A 25762-nucleotide genomic window follows, 5' to 3' on the forward strand; every position below is an offset into this window, starting at 1 on the left:
CGACCTGGGTGTATAGCATATGCATTCTAAATCAGACTTCTCTCATAATAATTGTCTGCTCACCTAAAGTAAGGAGTACTTTGGAAGTTCCTGATTATTGGGGTATGTCAGGAAGCGGGAAACACGTTCTAGTACATTTAAAATTGAACAATCACTAGGTTGTCTGTAGATCTCGCTGCTCAATTTAGGTGGACAACAATATCTTTGGTCGTCGTCAGCTGAATGGTCCTTAAGAAATATTATCTAGGAACTTAGGATCACTTTGTCTTGTCACGTATAGTATGTCCTAATTTTGTCACAATCTCTCGTGTTTAAGTGGACCACAATACCGGCGACTGACCAGATCTATTCATGAAGGGAGAGGTACTGATAAACGGATAAAGGCTGTCTAAAAACTTTGATCCCAAATCACTCTTAAAGTTAGATATCATTTTATTTTTGTTAAATTTGTTCATACTTTTCTTCTAATTTAAATATTAGGGGAGAATTTAAAAAAAAATTAAAAACCAAAAAAAAAATTTAAAAATCCAAAAATAGTGTTATTTCTGTTTTATATTTTTTTCAGAAAATATGAAAAATCCAAAAATATTGTGTGCTAAATTTTTCTTTTAGTTTTGTTTTGTCTTGAATAGTGAATTCAGGTGAAGATGAAACTCATGGAAGTTTGTGTCGAAGATTTCTGAGCCAAGGCTTCATCCGTGATCAACGAAGAACTCTCATTCGAAGGAGCAAGAAATGAAGATTATTCTTTCGACATTCAATCTTTCAACCCCAGAAGCAAGGTGAAGTTGCACTTGAAGATTAGGTGACGGATTGCATTGAAGCCTCCTCAATCAGTCTGCTGCTATCTTAAACCTGCTGAAGTGATCCAGAAGATTTGTTCTCTCTGACGTTCTCTCTAAAGATTCTCAAGCTGAAAGCGCTATCTTTCAAGAATCAGTACAAGAAGCCTCCTCATCCGACGTGCGTTCAAAGCCAAATTCTGAAGAAAAGCCCAACTGCTCTAGATGAAGTCATTCATTAAAGATTCATATGTTCATCTTGAAGTCATGAAGATATCAAAGAGTAAAGCTGAAGCCAAAGCTCCCAGTGAAGATTAACAAGAAAGCCAGCTATTTTTTAGGGGGAGCTTGTTGGGTCATTTAAGAACAAAAAAAAAAGCTATAAACCAAGGGGGAGATTGTTGGGTCAAAAATATGGTTTATACTTTACTTTTCTAGGAAAATGTATTTTTGTGTCTTGGACCGTAAACATCTTGGTGTTTACGGTCGTATACGTGTTTACGGTTGTGTTTACGGCCGTAAAAAGGTTTACGGCCGTAAACCCATTTACGGCCCATGTTCACCAAGCCCATGTTTCTTATGTATAAATATAGGTGTAAGGGTGAGGAGTAGAGTGATGAACACTAGAGGAGCTTAAGTGTGTGCATTTGAAGGTGTTCTAGAGAGAGAAACTAGAGAGAAGAACAAGTGTGTTTTAGTGTGTGTGAATCTCATGTAAAGGATCATCATTCTATTCATTAATACATTGAGATTCATCATCATCTTCTTCTCCTTCTCTTCTATTCGATCTGACATCATCCGTTTGATAGGGATTCCGCACCATCAAACGGATGTGATTGATACACAAGCAGATTAGGGACTTACATAAAGAACGCTGAAATCCGAGTTATAACGAAGAAGTTATGACCTGTCGAAGTTTCGCGACAGAACCGGCACGACACAGCGCGACGTAAATAGTGAATTTACGATAGAGTGATATTTGGATTTAGTGATCTAAACGAAAGTCGTAGAATATGTTAAACCGAGAGCGTGCATGAAAAGAACGCTCAAATCTGACTTCGTATGAGGAAGTTATGATTTTTCGAAGTTTCGGCTTAACAGTGTACAACCCGAAGTTCGAATATGAGATCGAGCGATATTTAGCCGAAACAATCTAAACGAGAATTGAAGATCTCGTCAATAGTAGTCCAACGGTGAAAAGACAGACGAAAACGGACTTCAGATGAAGGAGTTATCAATTCCTAACAGAGTTTTCCTGTCCCGACCTACTAAAAATAATATAATAAAAAATAAAATCAAAATTAGCCGACGGAGTCTAAACAAGAGTTGTAGAGCATAATCTCACCTACGTGTGGATATAAAGAACGTCGAAAACGGAGCTCGTATGCGAAAGATATGAATTTCTGAAGTTCGGGGCGCGAACCCCGACACTATGTCAGAGTTCACGACGTGAACTCGGTATTTATGACTTCTGGAGCCTGACAGACGCAAGTTGCGATGGCGCACCTGATGACTACTGAACTCACGACGTGAATATTTGAGATTCACAACGTGAATCCAGAAAATGGCCCTATAAATAGAAATCGAAGGCAGCCGGTTTTGGTTGCTAATTTCTCAACCTCTCTCCTATTTTTCTCATCATTAAGCCTATTTTAGCCCCCCGAAGTCTCGATGTCATCCCGAGGCCCGAAGTGAGTCCCGACGCTCCGAAGATCCCGAGAAGAAAAGAGTTTCAAGCCGAAGCTCTGCCCGCGAGAAACCCGGTGTGAGAAGATATCCCGGTTTCACCGAAGAGTTACTACTTGGAGAGCCGTAGTGCTGTCCGACAATCGTCGTATCAAGTGAGTGTATAGTTACTTTCTTCTACCGCATAGATATGAAGTATTTGCTATGAAATACATGCTATGTGTTTATACATTGTTTGTTTACTTGAGATGGTTGTTGAATCAATGTTTTGTACAGGTTTTTAAATGATTTAAACTATATATGTAATTTATATCTACAAATATGTTGGGTAGAACATGGGTAGATGAAATAGTTGGTGCGTAAGGAAAGATGAGTTTGAGGATGAGACGAAAGATGATATAGATCGTGAGATGAGGGTGACAGGTGAAAAATGAGTGAAACCTTTACCCAAACGATGGCCCCCGTCATTCAGCAGAGTAGGGATGACAACCACGGACTATTCTAGACAGTCCAGTGGAACACTAGCAAGCTCGCAACTTGTAGGTGTTGTGGACTTGATGTTCACCGGTGTACTCTAAAAACCCTGGCAGCTATAGATTTAGTGCATTATATAAATACAATGGTAGCTATGGAATTAGTACTGTGTAGATGAACAATGGTAGCTATGGAATTAGTACTGTGTAGACGAACCTTGGTAGCTATGGATTTAGTACTGCGTAGATGAACCATGGTAGCTATGGATCTAGTACTGTGTAGATGAACCTCGGGCAGCAATGGACTTTGTGCCAATTCCTTAGGTCAATCCTTAGGAACGAATGAATGAAGGATAGTGGATTCTTAGGGTAAGACCTTAAGAAATAAAGAAGATAATGGGGATGGGTAATTGGATTGATTGTTTGATGATTAAATATAATAATTATATTATTGTGGGTTGAAAACCCTATATGCTCACCAGGCTCCCAAGCCTGACCCACTCAGTTTATTTGTATCACGGGTATCGATACGAAGCTGCTTTGCACTGAGAGATTAAAGGAGATGTAAATCACTAGTGTAAATGAATGTATGTTGTTTATGCTTTTGGTCTGTATCGATGTGGACATCCCGAGTTTTGTAATAAAATGGAAATACATTTCTTTAAGAAATGCTTTGATAAATATTTATTATATTTTGTTTTGGAGATAAATTCCGCAACACCTTTTGAAAGATTACTCTGAAAATTATTTTAAAAGCATAAATTAAATCGGTCTTTTCTGGCCGTGATTTTGGGGATGTCACAGACATCCCAATGTTTTAATATAAATAAAATATATTTCTTTGGAAATGCTTTGATAATATCATTATCATGTTTGGGAACAAATTCCGCAATATTATTCTTCAAAAAAAGATACTCTGATTTTTAAATAAGCATAAACAAATTGGTATTTTCTAGCCGTGAAAATTGGAGATGTCACATATTCTGATTGGAGGATCATCGGTCGGTCTGATTTTATGGTTTCAAGACAATAGGTCAGAGGAATCTGCAGTTCAGGTATGCCAGATTTTGGTTCAGAGTTATTGTTGCATAAGAGAAGGAAATTGGGTTACCATCTAAGTGCTTGTGGTTAGGAAATTTCTCGTTGCGTTTCTGAAGGATCTTTCGGAGTCCTCCATGGTTGCAGAGAACTTAAGTTTTGGTCAGATTGTGGATGCAGAGAAAGTTGTTGTTAGGTTTATGTCTTCAAGAGTGCATGTATTGTCATTGCAGTAGGAAGTTGATGGGTAAGGAACTTGTTATGGTCAGTAGTTCCTTTTGGAAGTTCTAGGGATTTTGAGAGAGGAGTGTTGAGCCGCTCAAATTGTGCATCAGTTATACGAAACATGGTTAGCCACGATATGAGTTAGTTATCTTTGGTTGAGATGGGGAAATTAATGATCGACCTTAGAGTTCGGTAAGAGTATTTTCGTGTGGGCTTTGTTCAATATGTGTGGGATCGATGGGTTTAGCTTTCGATTCAATTATGATCGTTGGTTCTTCTGTTCTTCATCGTCAGTTGAGGATGGTCGAGGGCTTCAAGTTATATCATTTGAAGGTGCAATTGATGTGTCAAACCTTCATCAAGTTCTGTGAAGTATATATTTTGGTCTCTGTATAGGTTTTCTCTTGATTTCTTGGTGGTGGATTTATTGGGTTTGAGTTGGCAGCTGTCCTTGGTTATTTGAAGTTTAGATATCAGAGCGACGTTGTTTAATTTTTTCAGGTAAAATTTGTTGGGTTTTGAGCATTCTAACACTCCTATGGTGTACATGCAACCCTATAAACCTTGGATCTATGTTTTCTCTATTATACGTGCAAATATTAACTATTCCAAGGTTTCATCCTAACTAGCATATTATGAAGCACCTATACTACAAAGTTCTAGTTAGATGACATACCTTTTGATGTAGCTTGATGTCTTCAAGCTTTAAGAGCTTAGCCCCAATAGTGTGAAAGCCTCAAATGGAATCACAAATCACCAAAACACCTTGGAAGAACTTGAGAGAATATGTATGCACACTAAAATCGGCTCACTCTTATTTTCACACACTTGTGCCAATTTTGTGAGCCAAGGACCCTTTTATATATTATGGAGGATTAGGGTTACATCCATGTAAACCCTAATACCCATGACCTTTCATTTACATAGGATCCATGGGTTAAAAGCTCCATGGACCATCCATGAAAGCTTAGCCCAACCTAAATGAATTTGGCCCATTCCATATATATAAGAGTCCATATTTAATTAGTTCTTTTTGATCACTTAATTAATTCTAAATTAATTCTTGATCAATACTAATTAAATAATATGATTCCATATTAATATATTAGAACTTATAATATATTAATATAAATCATAAATATACTATTCTCAAAAGACTATCCATATAAATTGTGCCGGTGAAGTGCAACCCAAATGGACCATGCCGGGTCGGGTCAAGTACATACCAAATATAGTTATGGACTTAGACATTAATCAAACAATCTCCCACTTGGATAAGTCTAAAACTATTATTGAGTATGACTTCAAAACCTAACTGGCAATCGTAGCTCTTAAAGCCGCTGTCGAACTCTGACCTTGTCAATGACTTGTCCATTAGATAAGGGATCATATATTCCTCCATTCTAGATATCATATGGACTGAGACATGGATTATAATCATTCTCTCTGTCCATTTGTTGTTTCCCGATTTTCGATTTATGATGACTGACTGATTGAACAAATCAAATCAGTCCTGGCTTGGCCAAGCACTCACATGTGTCATCGCTAAATTATCGAGGGGCCCACAGATATCGCTTTTATCCCGAAGGTAAAAGGAATGGATAAACTTCGACTCATATGGCTTGTTCTACTACTTGTTGAATCATACACAAAGGCACGTTTTATAACATCGAGTTACCAATGCGTTTTCGTGCAATCAATGTATAACCAACTCATAGTAACAACTCATATCTCTAGGTTTGAAGAATATAAGATGTTATCGTCTCATGATCACTCGTGATAAAATCCATGAAGTGATTCAAATGAGCGCGGGTTGAGTCCAATACTCGGAACTTATGAGCACTCATGAGTGTTGTAGCACCACTTTGTCCACCAACTTAGACCTCTACAAACCAACCCATGACAGTCTTGATTCATATCTACTTCCAACATATGACCGACTGTGGATGGTTTGAATAACTTAATCATTCAGGAAGAGCGACTTAGTTATTCTGGAAGTCAAAACATGCAAAGAGAAACACAAGAATAAATGAATCAAATATGGTATCAAACCCTATGAATATAAATAAACACTTTTATTTATCACCACACTGATTACTCATTATTCATTGTTTCGGTTTTATCAACTTTATACTTGAATTAAAAACACTAGTTGTCCCATGCTCCAAGCATGTACACTATGTTTTTCTTAAACAATAGCTTTGCCATACACCAAGTATGCACTCTATGTTTGTCTATGATCCTTACTTTGTGAACTAGATCGATTGAACATAATTTCAGTGATTCTCTTTTCACACTCCCAAATCGTTATCGAAAAAATGTAAGAATTCCAAATTCCTATCATTTATCGAAATCTGTTTAGATTTTAAACTTATATGCACTGACCCTCTTGTAATGAATGTGTACAAAGTCACAAAACTTGTCAACAATCATTACAGGGCATTCCAATGAAGATCAACTTCATGGAAATTAAGTCTCATATTCAAAGTACATAGCTTTGAACATGCTTCTTGCATTAAGTTTTTCTAATCTTACACAGATAACTTCCACCTATGGAGACAACTCCATATTCCCATTTTGACTACCCCTTCTGAACAAGAGTTGCCTCTTTTCAGATTAGGTCAATATGGTCCTTCCAAAGTTAACACTATACTTCCAACTGTCCTTGAGCAACCAATCTTTGGTAAAGCCTTAGATTGTCCTCGACAATTGCTTAATCACTTTGGTCATATCCAATTCTAGATATTTTCCTCTTAATGCCCCCGGGCATTTGGAAAATTAAGAAAGGATGAATATTATAGCACATACAATCGTTCCTGTACCCAAAGCAAATGGGACACGATTCATGATGTCTCACGTAAAGACATGATTCTAGACCAGTCTTTTGCTACAATATTTTTTATTTGCCATGTTCTCAAGATTTGACTATGAACAGGGATGTCGTAATCATAATCGAATTTTGAGAATGCAATATATAGAATTTCCTTAAGTTGAACCAATCCAACATGAAATTCATATATATATATATATATATATATATATATATATATATATATATATATATATTCTTGACTAAAGATGATTAAAATCTCAATCTAAGCTTAAAATCTCACTCTAAGCCTTTTAGAATTGACATGAAGTATAATATCCTCTCCCTTAATTATAGCAAAACAACTTTTTCAACCCCTGCAACCTCACGAATTGAAACTTTTGTTTTCTATAATTAACATTGCTAACTTGCAATACTTATCATAATTATCATGCTCCCACTAACATGATGATTATTAGCATAACACTTATGCTCCCACTAGCTTTGACATGTACTCAGAAATCAGCTGGACTTCTAGAAATCAATACTTTATTGACTTTCTTACCAAAGTTCAGATTTCTGATACGAGATGCTTTGATAAAACTTTATCAAAATCATACACCTTTCCTTAGATAGCATGCATGTCTGTCTAAACAATTTCAGAACTATGAAAAGGGATGCCGTAATCATAGTCTCAATTGTTTAGACCTTTTGCCATCTGCTTCAAATCTACTTGGTGGAAGTGTTTCCTCACCATCATTTTCATGAATCGGAGAGAAACCTTATGACCCTTAGATTTTATGGTGTATGTGTTCTTATCCATGTTCGTCAAAACCATAGTCATAAGACAAGGATAATGACAAATCCAAACTCATATGGACTGAACTTATGCAATCTTAACTTCTTGCCACCTGGCAGTACAGGGCCTGATATTGCTTCCAAGTTGTTATGCAACCAATTGAGAACTTTCAGAACTCCTATGCAAAGCCAACTTTAACTGGAATGGGCACAAAATATGTCAACACGATAGGTTATAAACCTCAAGTCGTGTGCTAGTGAAGAACCTCAGGTTTTATTCTTGATTAGTTCTTGAAATTCTTTTTAGGATCTTTAAGACTCCCACTGTCCTCTTGACATATAAGACTATATTGCCAAATATTCAAGAGATAGTGCGGATTCTTTATCAAGACAAACACTTCACACAATTGGCCTTAGTTGGTCTTTGTTTTATCCAAAACATCACAACTTACCAATTTCAAATGTACAAGAGTAGGACACTTTTACTCTTACATTTGACAAGTGTTTTAAACCTTTCTTTAAGATATGTCACTCAAGTTACAATCTTGGAGTATGACTCTAAGAATTGTTTTGGAACGAAGTATGACTCATCTTCCTGATCTAACCATTTCAACAATTCATGACTCCTCTTCTTAGTCATAAGAATGCACTAAGATGACCTTTAGAGGACTAATTGTGATATGATTTCTAAATCATTAAGATGATCACAAACATGATACTAAAGTACTCTCCCATCTTTTCATATTTGAGAAACTTTTTTCTTTCTGCCTAATTTGATTCTTCCCATTCGTTCTGCCATACATTGAGACTTTTCCAATGTTTCAGAATTATACTTAAACTTGTAAGTATAACCATATTTACTAAACTTTAGTAAATCAAATAGTCTTAACGAGCTTTGTAGTGGACATGACCAGTGCACAAGAATGTGTACTCGATCCCTTTAGTCCTTCACTTGACTCACACATCCATGTGAACAAGTAATTAGTCTTGATTTTCCAATGCTTGAAAGTTCTCATTCATCATACTATTCAACTTACATGATTCCAAGTTTCGGTCCATTTGAAACTTGGGCGATGAGGAACTTTCCTGATTTGGTAAATTTAGACACTACCACAAATGAAAGAATCAAATCCATTTTCCAATATTGTTGTCAGTGGAATCATATAAGCAACAATTTTCCACAAATGCCGTTGTAAGGATACTTCAAATAAATAAAATTAAACAATTTTCTTTTATTTTAAAACTTTGCGGAAAAACTTATCCTTACAATCCACATGGAAAATTGTTGTTATCTATTCCTTAGCAATATATCATAACTTCTTAAGCAACTGCTCAAAATTCTGATGCGATCGAAATCCACCTTCGCGATCAGAATCAGCATATACTTCCTTTAAGATTTCTCTCTATTCTTTGATTCTTAAGACATCAACATGTGACCCAGTCACATCATGTAATGAGGATCTCAGAATAGAACTTAACAGAGTTAGATAATGGGCTCTACCTAATGTAGAGTCAAACTTATTGACTTTAACATCCTTAGGTAAATTTGGCAGCTTTGCAATCAACGCCCCTTCCTTTGGCAAAATAAACATATGGACCCTTTGGTAATGGGACTATCTCAGACTTAGCCTTTCTCTTTACCATTTGGTCAACCGGGTTGACTATGGCCAATCCCTTTCCATTGGGAAGAGAATGCTTTTTCTGGATTTCCAGTGTCACCATTTTCACTGTCCATAAAGTTTTTGGGAAGTTGATCTTCTAATCAAATTTGCTTTCCTATCGTTCCAAATCATTGCTGATTCAGCAGCACCAAGCAAATATATATGATCATTAAGGTTCATGTCATAGTCTGTTTCATAGTAGTCCCAAAGGAACTCACTATGTGACTTAGAAAGTGATTGAACATCCAACTTTCTCAAGACTTTGACACCCAACTCTCCCGGCTTGTCAATATGTGACTTCATCTCTAAGATGTGATCATACATAGACCTTGCTTGCCATTAGGGCTTGAGTGACCTTGAACTTGTGGGTTAGGGAGAATAATTGGATTATATGATTTGATTTGTTCAATTAGTCGGTCGTCATAAATAGGAAATCGGGAAACAACAAATGGACAGAGAGAATGATTATAATCCATGTCTCAGTCCATATGATATCTTGAATGGAGGAATAGATGATACCCTCTTTGCCACGAGGATTCCTTCTTCTATTCGATGTCTGATGAAGTGATATTTTCTGTCAATGTGTCTGGATCTCCCATGATCTCTTGGTTCCTTGGCTAAGGCAACCGCACTATTGCTGTCACAGAAAATCTCCATTGGCTCCTTTATAGCTGGTACAACTCCAAGGTCTCCGATGAAGTTCTTTAGCCATATATCCTCCTTTGCTGCCTCGCTTGCTGCTATATACTCTGATTCACAAGTGGAATCAGCCACTGTCTCCTGCTTGGAACTTTTCCAAGTAATTGCCCCTCCGTTTAGAGTAAAGACCCAGCCCGACTGAGAGCGGAAATTATCCCTGTCAGTCTGAAAGCTAGCATCACTGTACCCTACAACTCTCAAGTCCTCACTGCCACCAAGGGTAAGGACCCAGTCCTTAGTCCTCCGTAGGTACTTGAGGATATTCTTTACCGCAGTCCAGTGTGCCTTGCCAGGGTTCCCCTGATACCTGCTAACCATGCTCAAAGCAAAGGCTACATCAGGTCGAGTACACGTCATAGCATACATGATCGATCCTACAGCTGAAGCATAAGGTATTCGACTCATTTCTGCTATCTCAGCCTCAGTACTAGGGCTTTGTGTCTTACTCAATATGTATTACTTTGGATGGGTAACTCTCCTTTCTTGGAGTTATGCATGTTGAACCTTTTCAACACTTTGTCCACATAGGTGCTTTGACTAAGTCCAATTAGTCTTTTACTCCTATTTCTCAAAATCCTTATCCCTAGGATATAGGCAGCTTCTCCAAGGTCCTTCATAGCGAAACACTTCCCAAGCCAGGACTTTACTTCCTACAGGGTTGGGATGTCATTTCCTATGAGTAGTATGTCATCCACATACAGTACCAAAAAGCTGACTATACTCCCACTAGCCTTGATATAGACACAAGATTCATCTTCACTCCTTGAAAAGCCAAATTCTTTGACTTTCTCATCAAAGCAAAGATTCCATCTGCGAGGTGCCTGTTTTAATCCATAAATGGATTTCTCGAGCTTACACACTCTACTGGGGTACTCTGTACTGACAAAACCCTCTGGCTGAACCATGTAAACATCTTCAGCCAACTTTCCATTAAGGAAAGCGGTTTTGACATCCAATTGCCATATATCATAATCATGAAATGCAGCAATGGCTAACAGAACCCTAATAGACTTAATCTTGGCCACTAGTGAAAAGGTCTCATCATAATCAACTCCCGGAGTTTGAGAATAACCCTTTGCAACCAGTCGTGCCTTATAAGTGTATACATTACCATCCATGTCGGTCTTCTTCTTGAAGATCCATTTGCACCCAACTATCTTACGATCAGGTACATTGTCAACCAAGTTCCAAACTTGATTGTCATACATGGACTGTATATCGCTATCCATAGCCTCTTTCCATTTAGCAGCCTCAGGGCCTGCCATGGCTTCCGTGTAGATGTTAGGCTCATCCAGATTTACCAGTGTGTTATCACTGATAAGTGTCTCACCTTCTACAGTAATATGAAAACCATAATAATGCTCAGGTGCATTCCTAACTCTGGTGGAACGCCTCAGAGGTATAGATTCTTCAGTCGGCTCAACAGGAGTTTCCTCCTTAGGTTGAGGGCTAGGGTTTGAGGTTCCTTCACCACTTGACTCTTGAATTTCCTCAAGGTCAATTTGCCTCCCACTGTCTCCTTGGCTCATGAATTCTCTCTCTCGAAAGAATCCTCTTCTTGCTACAAAGACCACATTATCACTAGGTCTGTAGAAAAATGTAGCCAAAGGATTTCTGTGGATAGCCGATGAAAATACACCTTTCGCTTCGGGGTTCGAGCTTATCGTGAGTCTCGCGTCTCACGAAAGCCTCGCAACCCCAAATCTTGATGTGGTCTAGATTGGGAACTTTTCCAGTCCACATCTCGTGAGGTGTTTTGGAAACCTTCTTTGTAGGGACTAGATTAAGGATATGGGCGGCAGTCTCTAAGGCATACCCCCAAAATGAGATTGGTAGCGAAGCTCGACTCATCATGGAACGAACCATGTCCAACAAGGTCCGATTGCGCCTCTCAGCTACACCATTCAAATGTGGTGTCCTAGGAGGTGTCAATTGTGAGACAATCCCACATTCCTTAAGATAGTCAAGGAACTCAGTACTAAGATACTCACCACCACGATCGGATCGAAGCATCTTAATGTTCCTTCCCAACTGATTCTCCACTTCTTGCTTAAACTCTTTGAATTTCTCAAAGGTTTCTGACTTATGCTTGATTAAGTAGACATATCCATATCTACTAAAATCATCAGTAAAAGTCACATAGAAACGATTAGCATCTCTTGTGGCAATTCTGAAGGGTCCACACACATCCGTGTGTATGAGGTCCAACAAACCTTCACCCCTAGCACAAGTGCCAGTAAAAGGTGACTTTGTCATTTTACCAAGCAAACAAGATTCACAACTATCATCAGACTTTAGGTCAAATGACTCCAAGACTCCATCCTTTTGGAGTTGGCCTATGCGTTTCTTGCTTACATGTCCAAGACGGCAATGCCATAAAGATGCTTTATCTAAGCTAGTGGAAGAGTCAATACACAATACATTATTTCCTAGATTATCTACAACATATACAGTTTCATACACACCATCACAAGGTAATGCTTTAAAATAAAGAACATTATTAAAGAAAGCATCAATACTACCATTATTATTATCAAAATAAAAGGTAAAACCTTGTTTATACAATGCATGAAAGGAAATAACATTTCTTGCCATTTCTGGCGAATAATAACATTTATAGTCCTTGTCCTACCTGTTCGGCTAACGACCCTCCACCGGTCAAGGAAGCGGTGAGTGAGAGTGGACACCCATTAAACTGTCATTTTATAGGCAGTAACCTTATACCCCCTTATAGACCGGCTTCGTAAATGAGGCCTACTAATGGTAAGACGACTTGCTCTTATACATATAATATATTAAACTTTTAATATTATAATAGTATAAGGGTGTATTTTAGACATTTAAAATACTTAGTGGTTTAATCTATTAATTAAACTATACTCTTAATTTAATTAAATTTAAACCATGTCATTATGGAACTATTAATTCTCTTTTAATTAAACACTTTAATTATCTATTAATAAAGTCCATAAGCGTTAATTGAATTATTCAATAAAAACATCATAATTCCAATTATTAAATTCAAAATTAAAACCATTTAATTAATTGTTTAAGTTATGAACCCAAGAGTTTTAGAATTCAATTCTTTTTTTTTATCATAAAAAAACTTTTTCCAAATTCCAAAACTTGTGGGCAAGTTTTGTAACTCTTGAAAACTTTTGGATTCCATAACTTATGGAGTTAAATACTTGTTTTATAATGAAACTTTTCATGTTCCATAACTTAAGAACAAGTTATGGAATTTTTTAAAACATTAAGACCAAGTTTTGTAACTCCATAAAAAACTTTGAATCAATTTTTTTTTTAAAAACTTTTTCATATCCATAACTTATGGAGGTTTCAAAAAACTCTTTAAATCAAACTTCTAAAACTAATAAAATAATCATATCATTTTATCTTTTACTAAATTTGACCTAATTCAACTCATATAGCAAATGATTCAAATTTTACAAATAATTAGTTTTTCACAAAAACAAGTAATTATCTTAAAATTTGACAAACGTCATGTTTTTTTTCCTTTTTTTCCAACTTTGAAAATAAAACATTTGCATCAATATAACAGAAAACAACCCATGGCTCTGATACCACTGTTGGGTTTTGAGCATTCTAACACTCCTATGGTGTACATGCAACCCTATAAACCTTGGATCTATGTTTTCTCTATTATACATGCAAATATTAACTATTCCAAGGTTTCATCCTAACTAGCATATTATGAAGCACCTATACTACAAAGTTCTAGTTAGATGACATACCTTTTGATGTAGCTTGATGTCTTCAAGCTTTAAGAGCTTAGCCCCAATAGTGTGGAAGCCTCAAATGGAATCACAAATCACCAAAACACCTTGGAAGAACTTGAGAGAATATGTATGCACACTAAAATCGGCCCACTCTTATTTTCACACACTTGTGCCAATTTTATGAGCCAAGGACTCCTTTATATATTTTGGAGGATTAGGGTTACATCCATGTAAACCCTAATACCCATGACCTTTCATTTACATAGGATCCATGGGTTAAAAGCTCCATGGACCATCCATGAAAGCTTAGCCCAACCTAAATGAACTTGGCCCATTCAATATATATAAGAGTCCATATTTAATTAGTTCTTTTTGATCACTTAATTAATTCTAAATTAATTCTTGATCAATACTAATTAAATAATATGATTCCATATTAATATATTAGAACTTATAATATATTAATATAAATCATAAATATACTATTCTCAAAAGACTATACATATAAATTGTGCCGGTGAAGTGCAACCCAAATGGACCATGCCGGGTCGGGTCAAGTACATACCAAATATAGTTATGGACTTAGACATTAATCCAACAAAATTGTGGTTACGCAAAGTTTAGTTTTTGGCAGGTCGGGTGAACTGTTGGTATTGGGATGGAGTCGATCGTTGTTTTGGCAACATTTATGGTTAATTTTGGAATCCCTTCCGAAGTCAAAAATTTTATTGGTCATTTGCGCATTGTGGGATCTTATTGTGGTTGTTAGAAGAATGTGTCTAATAGCGGTTGAGGTTCGTTGTTTCGTTCGATTCGTCGATAATTCACTCTTTGGGTAAGGTTATGTTATAGAATGAACACAGTCGGCCTGAGGAGCATTGTGGTTTCTCCAGGGGTGTGTGAAATGTTGTGTTTTCAATTTGGAGCAAGCGTCCAACTAACTATCTTGTTTCTAGTTGTATGCGGTCACGTTTCGTTTGATGATGCATTAGTGGAAGTGGATTTTGGAAGATTTGTATGTTACAAAATGGTATGGCTCCTGTGTTTTGGTAAAATTGTTGAGTGAGATTTTGATTGGGTTCCTATCCGTCAGTGGGATGATGGCAGTGTGCCTTTAGGGCCATTGGATGTTGGTCGGGAGTATGCGTATTTGTGGTTGGGTGATGGCAAGAATGGTGAGGAACCGTGAGCTTCTCATCCCAATGGTTGGATGGTGTCACTATATGTCATGAGCCATTGTGGATTTGACTTACGTAAGTGGGGCCGACAGTTGTCTATCAGATACACGTGTGTTGGTTTGCTTATCGTGTGGCATAGACGGGTATTTCAGTAGTATAGTGTTCTTACTGGTGGCGCAGTGACCGACATGTTTAGTCGGACATTTGTAGGATGTTGACTTGCTGGAAAGGTCATGATTGTATATTAGTAGTTCAAAATTTAGGTTTCTTCCTTGTGGATATGTGTTCATTTTAAGGTTTCGTGTCAGTTAAGTTACCAGTGATGCGGGTGGTTGTAAGTCTCTTGGATGTTTTGGAAAATGGTTGTACACCTGAGCTGTTTTGGGTGCTTGAGTGTCAAGCGATATTCTGTATTAACCATGGTTATGCTCGTGGGAACAGTTGGTTAGTCACAACTTGTCAGGTAGTCAAGGTGTATTTGAGAACTTTTAGGCAATTTTTGAATTTGGGTTGGGTTGGAATCCTTGATCAAAATGTTTTGAGTGTTGTTATGCAAAGTTTAGTGGTGTTCCTGGTCAAGTACTTGGGGTAAGTATAACGAGTGGATGATTGTCAGCCATTATGTATGTCTCAAGAGCTTAGACTGTTAGGCTTCTAGTTTTATGTAATACATTGATTGGGATGGTTAGTAGAACTGGTTTTAGGAATTCCTGTTTAAGTGGTTTTCGCTATGAGTTCGGTCTTAGAGTTTGGGGAGAGAGGTAGTAGATGCAGTTGAGCGTTTCAGGCGACTGGTTTGTTTGTTGGCATCGGTTGGGTGTTGGATGGTATCCCTAGTTCGATATGGATGCATTGATTATATGAAGTGGTTGGCAGGAGCATATGAATTGTGTTAGTGCAGTTAAAATTCTAACCGAGTCAAATTTCGAGGAAGACATCCAATTAAGTGGGGGAGAATTGTAACACCTAGTTTTGGGATGTTTCTATTATTGGGATAATGGGTCGTAAATGGATCGGGCTTCAAGGGAATAGTGTTTAGACCCTATTAGATGTTGATAATGTTGGGTTTAGTTATTAAAGTCGTCAAATTATGCTTCGAAGCAAAATGGTAAAATGGGAAAAGTTATATTGGGCTTCTTGCATGGATTATGGTTTTAGTTCTATATGTATTAAGCTAAAAGTAATTAGATAGAGTTGTGGGGCTCATTAATACCTTTATGTGCATATAAAGATCGTCAAAAACAGGGTTGAAACGAAGAAGTTATGACTGTTTGAAGTTAGAGTGGACTTGGGTGAAAACTCGTCGTCACGAGGTAACAAATAGGTTGTCACGAGGTGAGCGCTGGGCAGCTCAAGCCCACAAATTTTTAGGATTTTCTATGTATTTAAAGGGTGGTTTCGTGTTTTGGGGGTATTTCTCCATCCTCCATCACATCTTAAGGCCTCTTGAGAGAAACCCTAGCCTCCCTTTCACCACTTTGAGCCTCCATTCTCCTCTCTCATTAATTTTTGGAGTTTTTTGGTGGATTTTGGTAGGAATCTCTTTCAATATGGAGTTTTGGATCCTTACATAAGAAGCTCTCAACTTCCATCTATCTTTTAGACCTTGAGTATGATTCAAGTTTCAATCTTTATGCTTACAAGTTGCTAGATCTAGATTCTAAGCTTGCTTTGGTCCACTAAATGAAGATTTTGTTGTTGGATGTGATAAAGTTTGCAATTTTATCACTCCACCTTGTCACAAGAGTATTTTGGTTTATGGATCTAATCTTCCATGACCTTTTGGGCACCATGCTTGAAGTTAAGATCTTATTTTGGTCATTTTGACCTAGCTTGTGTTCAAGACATGCATTGGATATGCATGTCTAAAAAAATGATTTTTATGGTGCTTTAGGATGGAGAAGGAATTCTGGAAAATTTGAGTGTTTGGCTTGAAGGATTATGAGCTTAAAGCATTAAGTTTTCAAGAGCGATTCCCACGCGTGATGGGTTGATTGTCACAACGTGGCAGCGGATAGCTTCGCGATTGTTTTGTCTTAACGTTGTCACGACGTGACCCATGCGTGGCCACGAGGTGACGATCAGCTAATGTTTACTTTGACCGTTGACTTTAACAATAGTGGACTTTTGGTCGATTTAAGGGTTTTAGGGTGTAGACTGAGAGGGTACTTCCTTATTGTTGTTAGGTGTCTCGTAGTACCGGTCTGCACTGTGTGAGAGCTGTTGTGTTTAGTTGATATCTGCGAGGTGAGTCTTCTCACTGTATTACTTATATCATAATGTGTGTGCATGCTGACCAGATGGGTCTTATTTGTTGTTGTTGTTGTTGTTGTTGTTATGTGCTATTAAGTTGCTGATAGCTCCAGGGCGTGGTGTTAGCCCATTGAGATTGCTGATAGTCCCCAGGGTTGCTGATAACCCATCAGACGTGTTGTTAGCCGTCGTTCATTGAACGCGCTCCAAGGGATACGTTGTCAGTTACCTTCTTCACCTGTTTTGCTGTAAAACATTTTTTTTAACCACCAATTATAATCTATTTTTAAGCTAACACTTAATTCTACATATGTCCTGTAACAGAATAGGACTTGAACCCTGAATCTAATTCATTATAAATATCATGTCTCTTATTCTATTTCTAGACCAATCACTAACTTGTAAATTGAATCTCCACTCCATACTAATATATATTTGCAAAAATTGCATAATCTACGACATGTGGGTTGATTTATATCCATTCTAATATGTATTTTTTGGTTTATTTTGTTGGGTTTATTGATTTTATTATAATCTCTTTTTTTTTGGAGTGTTTGATTTTGATTTTTATTAAATCGAATTTCTTACAAAGAATTGTTCTAAATTTAGATCTCATTGTTTCGGAGTTGTGATTGAAATTGTTTTTACGATCAAGTACACTAGAAATAATTTTTTTTTTAAGTTTTCATTGAAGAAATGAAGAAGATTTATGAATATTGAGACAATATACTATTTTATACGAGATAATATAGTCATGGGCTGGGCTGCAACAGGAAGCCCGTTAAACTAGACCTGGCTTTTTTTTTCCTTCTAACTTGTTTGATCAAAGAAAATTCGATTCACTAAAAAAATATATTCGTAGATTTTAGTAGAACTTTTTTCAAGAATAAAAGATAACTAGAGATTTCTAAGGGAAGTATATTTCTAATACTTTTAACACCTAATTTCATCTATGTTTATAACGGAATTTAAACCCTCGACCTCAAAGAGGGATGAGTCTCCACTCCATACTAATATATATTTGCAAAAATTGCATAATCTACGACATGTGGGTTGATTTTAGGGATGAGCAACCGGAACCGAACTGGAACCGGACCGGAACCGGAACCGGAATTGTTAACAAGGTCCGGTTACCGGTTCTTCATTTTTATGAAAACCGGTCCCGGTTCTAAAAACCGGAACCGGTTTGACATTTTTCTCATTTTTTAAAATGCGCATAACTCAATCATATGAAGTCAGAATTATTTGATTTTTTTTCGAATACTTAATTTGGAGTTTGTAGTTCATTTTTTACTGCACAAACATAAGTTTTGGTTAGATGTTGAATCAAACACATGCCCCAAAAGAAAGAATATCGATGCTGCGTTTTTTCTATTTCAGCATTTTTTTTTGTTCTTTTGAATCTGTCACATTTTTTTAAATGAGCATAACTCATTCATATGACGTTGGAATTACTTAATTTTTTTTCCAGCATGTAATTTGGTGTTTGTAGTTCATTTTAGACTATAAAAACATATATTTTGGTTAGATATTGAATCAGTTATAGACCTCGGAAGACAACATATCAATGCTGCGTATTTTCTGTTTCAGCATTTTTTTTTTGAAATCTGTCCCACTTTTAAAATGCGCATAATTCACTCATATGAAGTCGAAATTACTTGATTCTTTTTTCATCATGTAATTTAGTGTTTGTACTTCAATTTAGAATGTAAAAAGTCATAATTTGGTTAAATATTGAATCATTTACAAGCTCCGGAAGATAACATATCATCTATAATATTTGAATCGGTTCTACTTTGAAAAATAACCGAAAAACCGGGACCGGAACCGGAACCGGTGCTAGAACCGGCGGCCCAATTCCCGGTTCTTATAATATAGAAAAACCGGTTCCGGTTCTAAAGCTCATCCCTATTGATTTATATCCATTCTAATATGTATTTTTTGGTTTATTTTGTTGGGTTTATTGATTTTATTATAATCTCTTTTTTTTTTGGAGTGTTTGATTTTGATTTTTATTAAATCGAATTTCTTACAAAGAATTGTTCTAAATTTAGATCTCATTGTTTCGGAGTTGTGATTGAAATTGTTTTTACGATCAAGTACATTAGAATTTTTTTTTTTAGTTTTCATTGAAGAAATGAAAAAGATTTATGAATATTGAGACAATATACTATTTTTATACGAGATAATATAGTCATGGGCTGGGCTGCAACAGGAAGCCCGTTAAACTAGACCTGGCTTTTTTTTTCCTTCTAACTTGTTTGATCAAAGAAAATTCGATTCACTAAAAAAATATATTCGTAGATTTTAGTATAACTTTTTTCAAGAATAAAAGATAACTAGAGATTTCTAAGGGAAGTATATTTCTAATACTTTTAACACCTAATTTCATCTATGTTTATAACGGAATTTAAACCCTCGACCTCAAAGAGGGATGAGTCTCCACTCCATACTAATATATATTTGCAAAAATTGCATAATCTACGACATGTGGGTTGATTTTAGGGATGAGCAACCGGAACCGAACTGGAACCGGACCGGAACCGGAACCGGAATTGTTAACAAGGTCCGGTTACCGGTTCTTCATTTTTATGAAAACCGGTCCCGGTTCTAAAAACCGGAACCGGTTTGACATTTTTCTCATTTTTTAAAATGCGCATAACTCAATCATATGAAGTCAGAATTATTTGATTTTTTTTCGAATACGTAATTTGGAGTTTGTAGTTCATTTTTTACTGTACAAACATAGGTTTTGGTTAGATGTTGAATCAAACACATGCCCCGAAAGAAAGAATATCAATGCTGCGTTTTTTCTATTTCAGCATTTTTTTTTGTTCTTTTGAATCTGTCACATTTTTTTAAATGAGCATAACTCATTCATATGACGTTGGAATTACTTAATTTTTTTTCCAGCATGTAATTTGGTGTTTGTAGTTCATTTTAGACTATAAAAACATATATTTTGGTTAGATATTGAATCAGTTATAGACCTCGGAAGACAACATATCAATGCTGCGTATTTTCTGTTTCAGCATTTTTTTTTTGAAATCTGTCCCACCTTTAAAATGCGCATAATTCACTCATATGAAGTCGAAATTACTTGATTCTTTTTTCATCATGTAATTTAGTGTTTGTACTTCAATTTAGAATGTAAAAAGTCATAATTTGGTTAAATATTGAATCATTTACAAGCTCCGGAAGATAACATATCATCTATAATATTTGAATCGGTTCTACTTTGAAAAATAACCGAAAAACCGGGACCGGAACCGGAACCGGTGCTAGAACCGGCGGCCCAGTTCCCGGTTCTTATAATATAGAAAAACCGGTTCCGGTTCCGAACCGGTCCGGTTCTAAAGCTCATCCCTAGTTGATTTATATCCATTCTAATATGTATTTTTTGGTTTATTTTGTTGGGTTTATTGATTTTATTATAATCTTTTTTTTTTGGAGTGTTTGATTTTGATTTTTATTAAATCGAATTTCTTACAAAGAATTGTTCTAAATTTAGATCTCATTGTTTCGGAGTTGTGATTGAAATTGTTTTTACGATCAAGTACATTAGAATTTTTTTTTTTTTAGTTTTCATTGAAGAAATGAAAAAGATTTATGAATATTGAGACAATATACTATTTTTATACGAGATAATATAGTCATGGGCTGGGCTGCAACAGGAAGCCCGTTAAACTAGACCTGGCTTTTTTTTTCCTTGTAACTTGTTTGATCAAAGAAAATTCGATTCACTAAAAAAATATATTCGTAGATTATTTTAGTAGAACTTTTTTCAAGAATAAAAGATAACTAGAGATTTCTAAGGGAAGTATATTTCTAATACTTTTAACACCTAATTTCATCTATGTTTATAACGGAATTGAAACCCTCGACCTGAAAGAGGGAAATGCAACACCAGACACCGATGGATTAAAAATCCTTTGGTGCTTAGGTATATAGAATACTAATATACTATATCAAAATTCCTATATCAGAATCCAACATCTAGAACTATTTCGAGAAGCCTTAATTGTAGCTTAGATGCGAGAAAATACATGAACGTTACAAGGTGATGTACCAAAAAGAATATTTTGATGTTTCATAGCATCAGGAAAGATTCGTAAGAACATACAAACTAAAAAAAATCTAATATCTAATTATTTCTTAATATCGAATGGATATTATTTTAAAAGTACAAAAACGATGAGCTTTATTTTCGAAAAACTTAAAGTTTTGTTAAGAAGAAGAAGGAGTCTCTGATAAAGAGCGAGGTTGTGACATGAAGGTCATGATTGAAAGTCTAACAAGACATAGAGAACGAGTGCAAGATCAAGCACCGCTTGCAGTCAAGAAGATCAGGAGTTAAATACGCATTCGAAGAAACATAGAAGTTACGGTTATTACCTAGGATGAAGATATAACACATGGAGTCATTATACAACCCTGTTTCGTTGATGATTCCGGGACGTAATCATCCTAAGGTGGAGATAATTGTTACGCCCGTAGATTCGGGCTAGTCAATTTAGAGACGATAAGCGTCAAAAATGACTTTTTAATAGAAGATTATTTAGAATGAATAATCTTAACCAAGTCATAGTATATGTTACAAGGGTTCCGTACATATAAAAAACGCCGAAATCCGAGTTATAACGAAGAAGTTATGGCCCGTCGAAGTTTTACGGCAAAACCGGCACGGCACCGGGAGACGTAAATAGTGAATTTACGATAGAAGACTTTTTAGCCTTAGTGATATAAACAAAAGTTGTAGTATACGTTAAACCGAGAACATACAAAAAAAGAACGTCAAAATCTGACTTCGTATGAGGAAGTTATGATTTTTCTAAGATTTGGCATAGCAGTACACAACCCGAAATTCGAATTTTAGATCGATCGATTTTTGGCAAACGCAACCTAAATGAGAATTGAATATCTCATTAATAGTAGCGCAACGGTAAAAAGACAGACGAAAACGGACATCGGATGAAGAAGTTATGAATTTTTAACAGACTTTTCCTGTCCCGGCCTGTTAAAAATATAACTTTAAAAATAAAGTCAAAATTAGCCAACGGATTCTAAATGAAAGTTGTAGAGTACGTCTCCACCTATGGGTGGATATAAAGAGCGTCAAAAACGGAGTTTGTATGAACAAATTATAAATTATAATAGCATATTTACGTATTAAAATAAAGTATAAATCATATATACGTACACATATATATACATATGTATATATCATTAGAAAGGTATTGACGATGCGGTCATTATAAGACTAGTGTTGAGTACTTTCGACATTAGTTTAGTACAAATATCGTTAAATCTATTTAAAATAGTATTATGAAGGGGTGTTTAATCGTTTATATAACTATAAGGTCATTAAGTAATTATGGAGGGTAGTTTCTGTAAATTCAGTTACTATAAATAAGAGCATTGGGCTCTCATATTTCTTGCACCATTATCTTGATTCGAGAGTCTTTCTCTTCTTATCCCCCGAGCATTTCGGTTCATCGTGATTCGACTTCTCTTTCTGTAGTTTTAGTATAGTAAGGTGAGCACTGAAGCGTTGCACGAATCTTTCTTAGAAAGATTCAGCGGCGAAGTTCTGCCTCTGCAGAGCCCGACTCCTAGCTAAAACCCCCTTGTAAGTAAGTTATGTTTACCCTATTTTAATATAGCTTATATTTAAAATTAGTATTGTTATTATAAACTTATAATAAATATTTGGGCTATTATTATGACTTATATAAGTATCGTATAATATCTTTTTAACTATTCGCGGTACGGGGAATCTGGTTTAAAGGGCCGCATAGGGTTGTTGGATTTCAGAAGTGCTATATGCCAAAATGGTCCTGCCCTCCGGTGTTTTATGTCTGGCCCCTGTCTGTACATAGTGGTTAGAAAATATTGTTAAACGCTTATATAATAATAATAATAATAATAATAATAATAATAATAATAATAATAATAATAATAATAATAAGACTAATAATTAGTCACGGTAAATATTAGACTAAAATCTAGTGGTAATAATACTAGGTTTCGTCGAAGGAAATTATTTTAAAGTAAACGAAGCGCTGTCCGAGTACCGAGTCACCACCTTATCAAGTGAGTGCATAATTACTTTCATCTTACACATAGATATGAAGTATTTAATATAAATTACGTGCTATGTGTGCATTTTATCTGTGTTTTTGATATCTATGTTGGATGAACGTTTTATACATGTTTTAAATGATTTAAACTGTATATGTATTTTATATCTACAAATATGTTGGGTAAAACATGGGTAGATGAATTAGATGATGTGTGATGAAATAAAAATTGATGAGAGGTCTCGATGTTTAAAATGATCTAGTCATCTAGCAGAGTATAGACATAGTTATTTGTTATTAACCCGGTAGTATGGATTAAGACATAGTTAATTGTCCCTAGTCCGAGAGTATGGAATGGGCACAATTATTGATCTGGTAGTATGGATCAGACATACCAGATCCGGGAGTATGGATCAGGTAAAGAAGTTAGTTTTAGACCCGGAAGTATGGATTAGGTATTTTTGAACTAAGTGTTCACTAGGTGTTTTTGAACTAGGTGTTCATTAAGTATTTTTGAACTAAGTGTTCACCAGATGTTTTGAATTACGTGGTCACCAGTTGTAATTTAAGAACCCTGACAGCTATGGACTTAGTGCCTTATATATGTACGTTGGTAGCTATGGATTTAGTACCGTATAGATGAACATTGGTAGCTATGGAATTAGTACCTTGGCAGCTATGAATTTAGTGCTTGTTGTATAAACCTCGGGCAGCGATGGACTTCGTGCCTATTCCTTAGGTCAATCCTTAGGAATGAAGGATAGATGATTCTTAGGGTAGGCCCTTAAGAATAACGAAGATAAAGGGGATGGGTAATTGGGTTAATTGTTTGACGATTAAACATAATAATTATATTATTGTGGATTGAAAATCCTATGTACTCACCAGGTTTCCCAACCTGACCCACTCAAGCTTATTTGTATCACATGTGTCGATATGCAGTTACATTACACTGAGAGATTAAAGAGATGTAGATCATTAGTGTAAATGAATGTAAGTTCTGTTTATGCTTATGTTTCTGTATTGACAATGACATCCCAAATGTTTTAAAATGAAAAAAAAATACATTTCTTCGGAAATGCTTTGATAACGTATTTATCATGTTTTACTGGGAACAAATTCCGCAACATTTTTTCATCAAAAGAAGTACTCTGATTTTTATAAAGCATAAACAAAATCGGTCTTTTCTGACCGTGAAAATGGGGATGTCACACTTGTGTACCAACGGCTACTCCTTCGACATTTGGCAAAACTTCATTTTCGTTGTACCGGCATATCGCTCTTCCTTCGTCTTCAAGAATCATATTATGCAATATGATATATGCATACATTACGTGCTGTAACCTTTTCACTTCATATGACCTTGCCCCGACCGTTAGTACTTTCCAACGTCTCTTAAGTACACCAAATGTTCGCTCCACATCCTTCTTAGCTGACTCTTGCGCCTCTTTAAACTTTTTCATTTCCGGGTCGTTAGGACATGTAAACGATTTCACAAAAACAAACAAGGGAGGATATATATCGTCAGTAAGATAGTATCCACGCTTATATGCTAACCCATTTGCTTGAAAATGTACATTGTGCGACTTTCCAAGGTAGATATCGTTGAATACCGACGACTGGTCTAGCACATTAATGTCATTGTTTGCACCAGCTGGACCAAAGAATGCATGCCATATCCAAAGATCATGTGATGCGATAGCCTCTAGAATGATCGTCGGCTCTTTGTGGTCGCCTCTTATGTACTGACAACGCCATGCGTTGGGGCATAATGACCAACTCCAATGCATGCAATCGATACTACCTAGCATTCCAGGGAATCCATGTTTGCCTTCATGCACCGTATACAATTGGTGGATATCGTTGATAGTTGGTTTGCGCAAATATTGTTGCCCATAAACCAAACAGAACGCTTTGCAGAACTTGTACACACACTCCCGCACGGTACGCTCTGACATCCTAAAATACTCGTCCCATTTGTCTGCGCCCATACCGTATGCTAACTGACGAATTGCAGCTGTGCATTTTTGAACGGGAGAGAAACCTTTTATCCGCCTTGCATCCATTTTTCATTGGAAATATGGAAAGCGGTCTTCCAAATCGCCAACAATACGTAAGAATAGTTCCTTACTCATCCGTAACCGACGTCGAAACTTTACAGCGTAGATGGCGTCATCTGCAAAATAATCTTCTATAAGACGATCGTGTCCGACTTCGTGATTTCTACGTAGCCGCAGCTTTCTTGGTTTAGATCGTGCACGTGATGTTTCGCCTAGTCGGTTTTGATAGTATGCAACCGTTTTCGCCATGACGGAACCGATAAACTTAGTCTCCTCTAGA

This window comes from Lactuca virosa, chromosome 1 (genome assembly GCF_052849685.1).
Source record: "Lactuca virosa cultivar CGN04683 chromosome 1, Lactuca_virosa_CGN04683_v6, whole genome shotgun sequence".
In the NCBI taxonomy this organism is placed as follows: domain Eukaryota; kingdom Viridiplantae; phylum Streptophyta; class Magnoliopsida; order Asterales; family Asteraceae; genus Lactuca; species Lactuca virosa.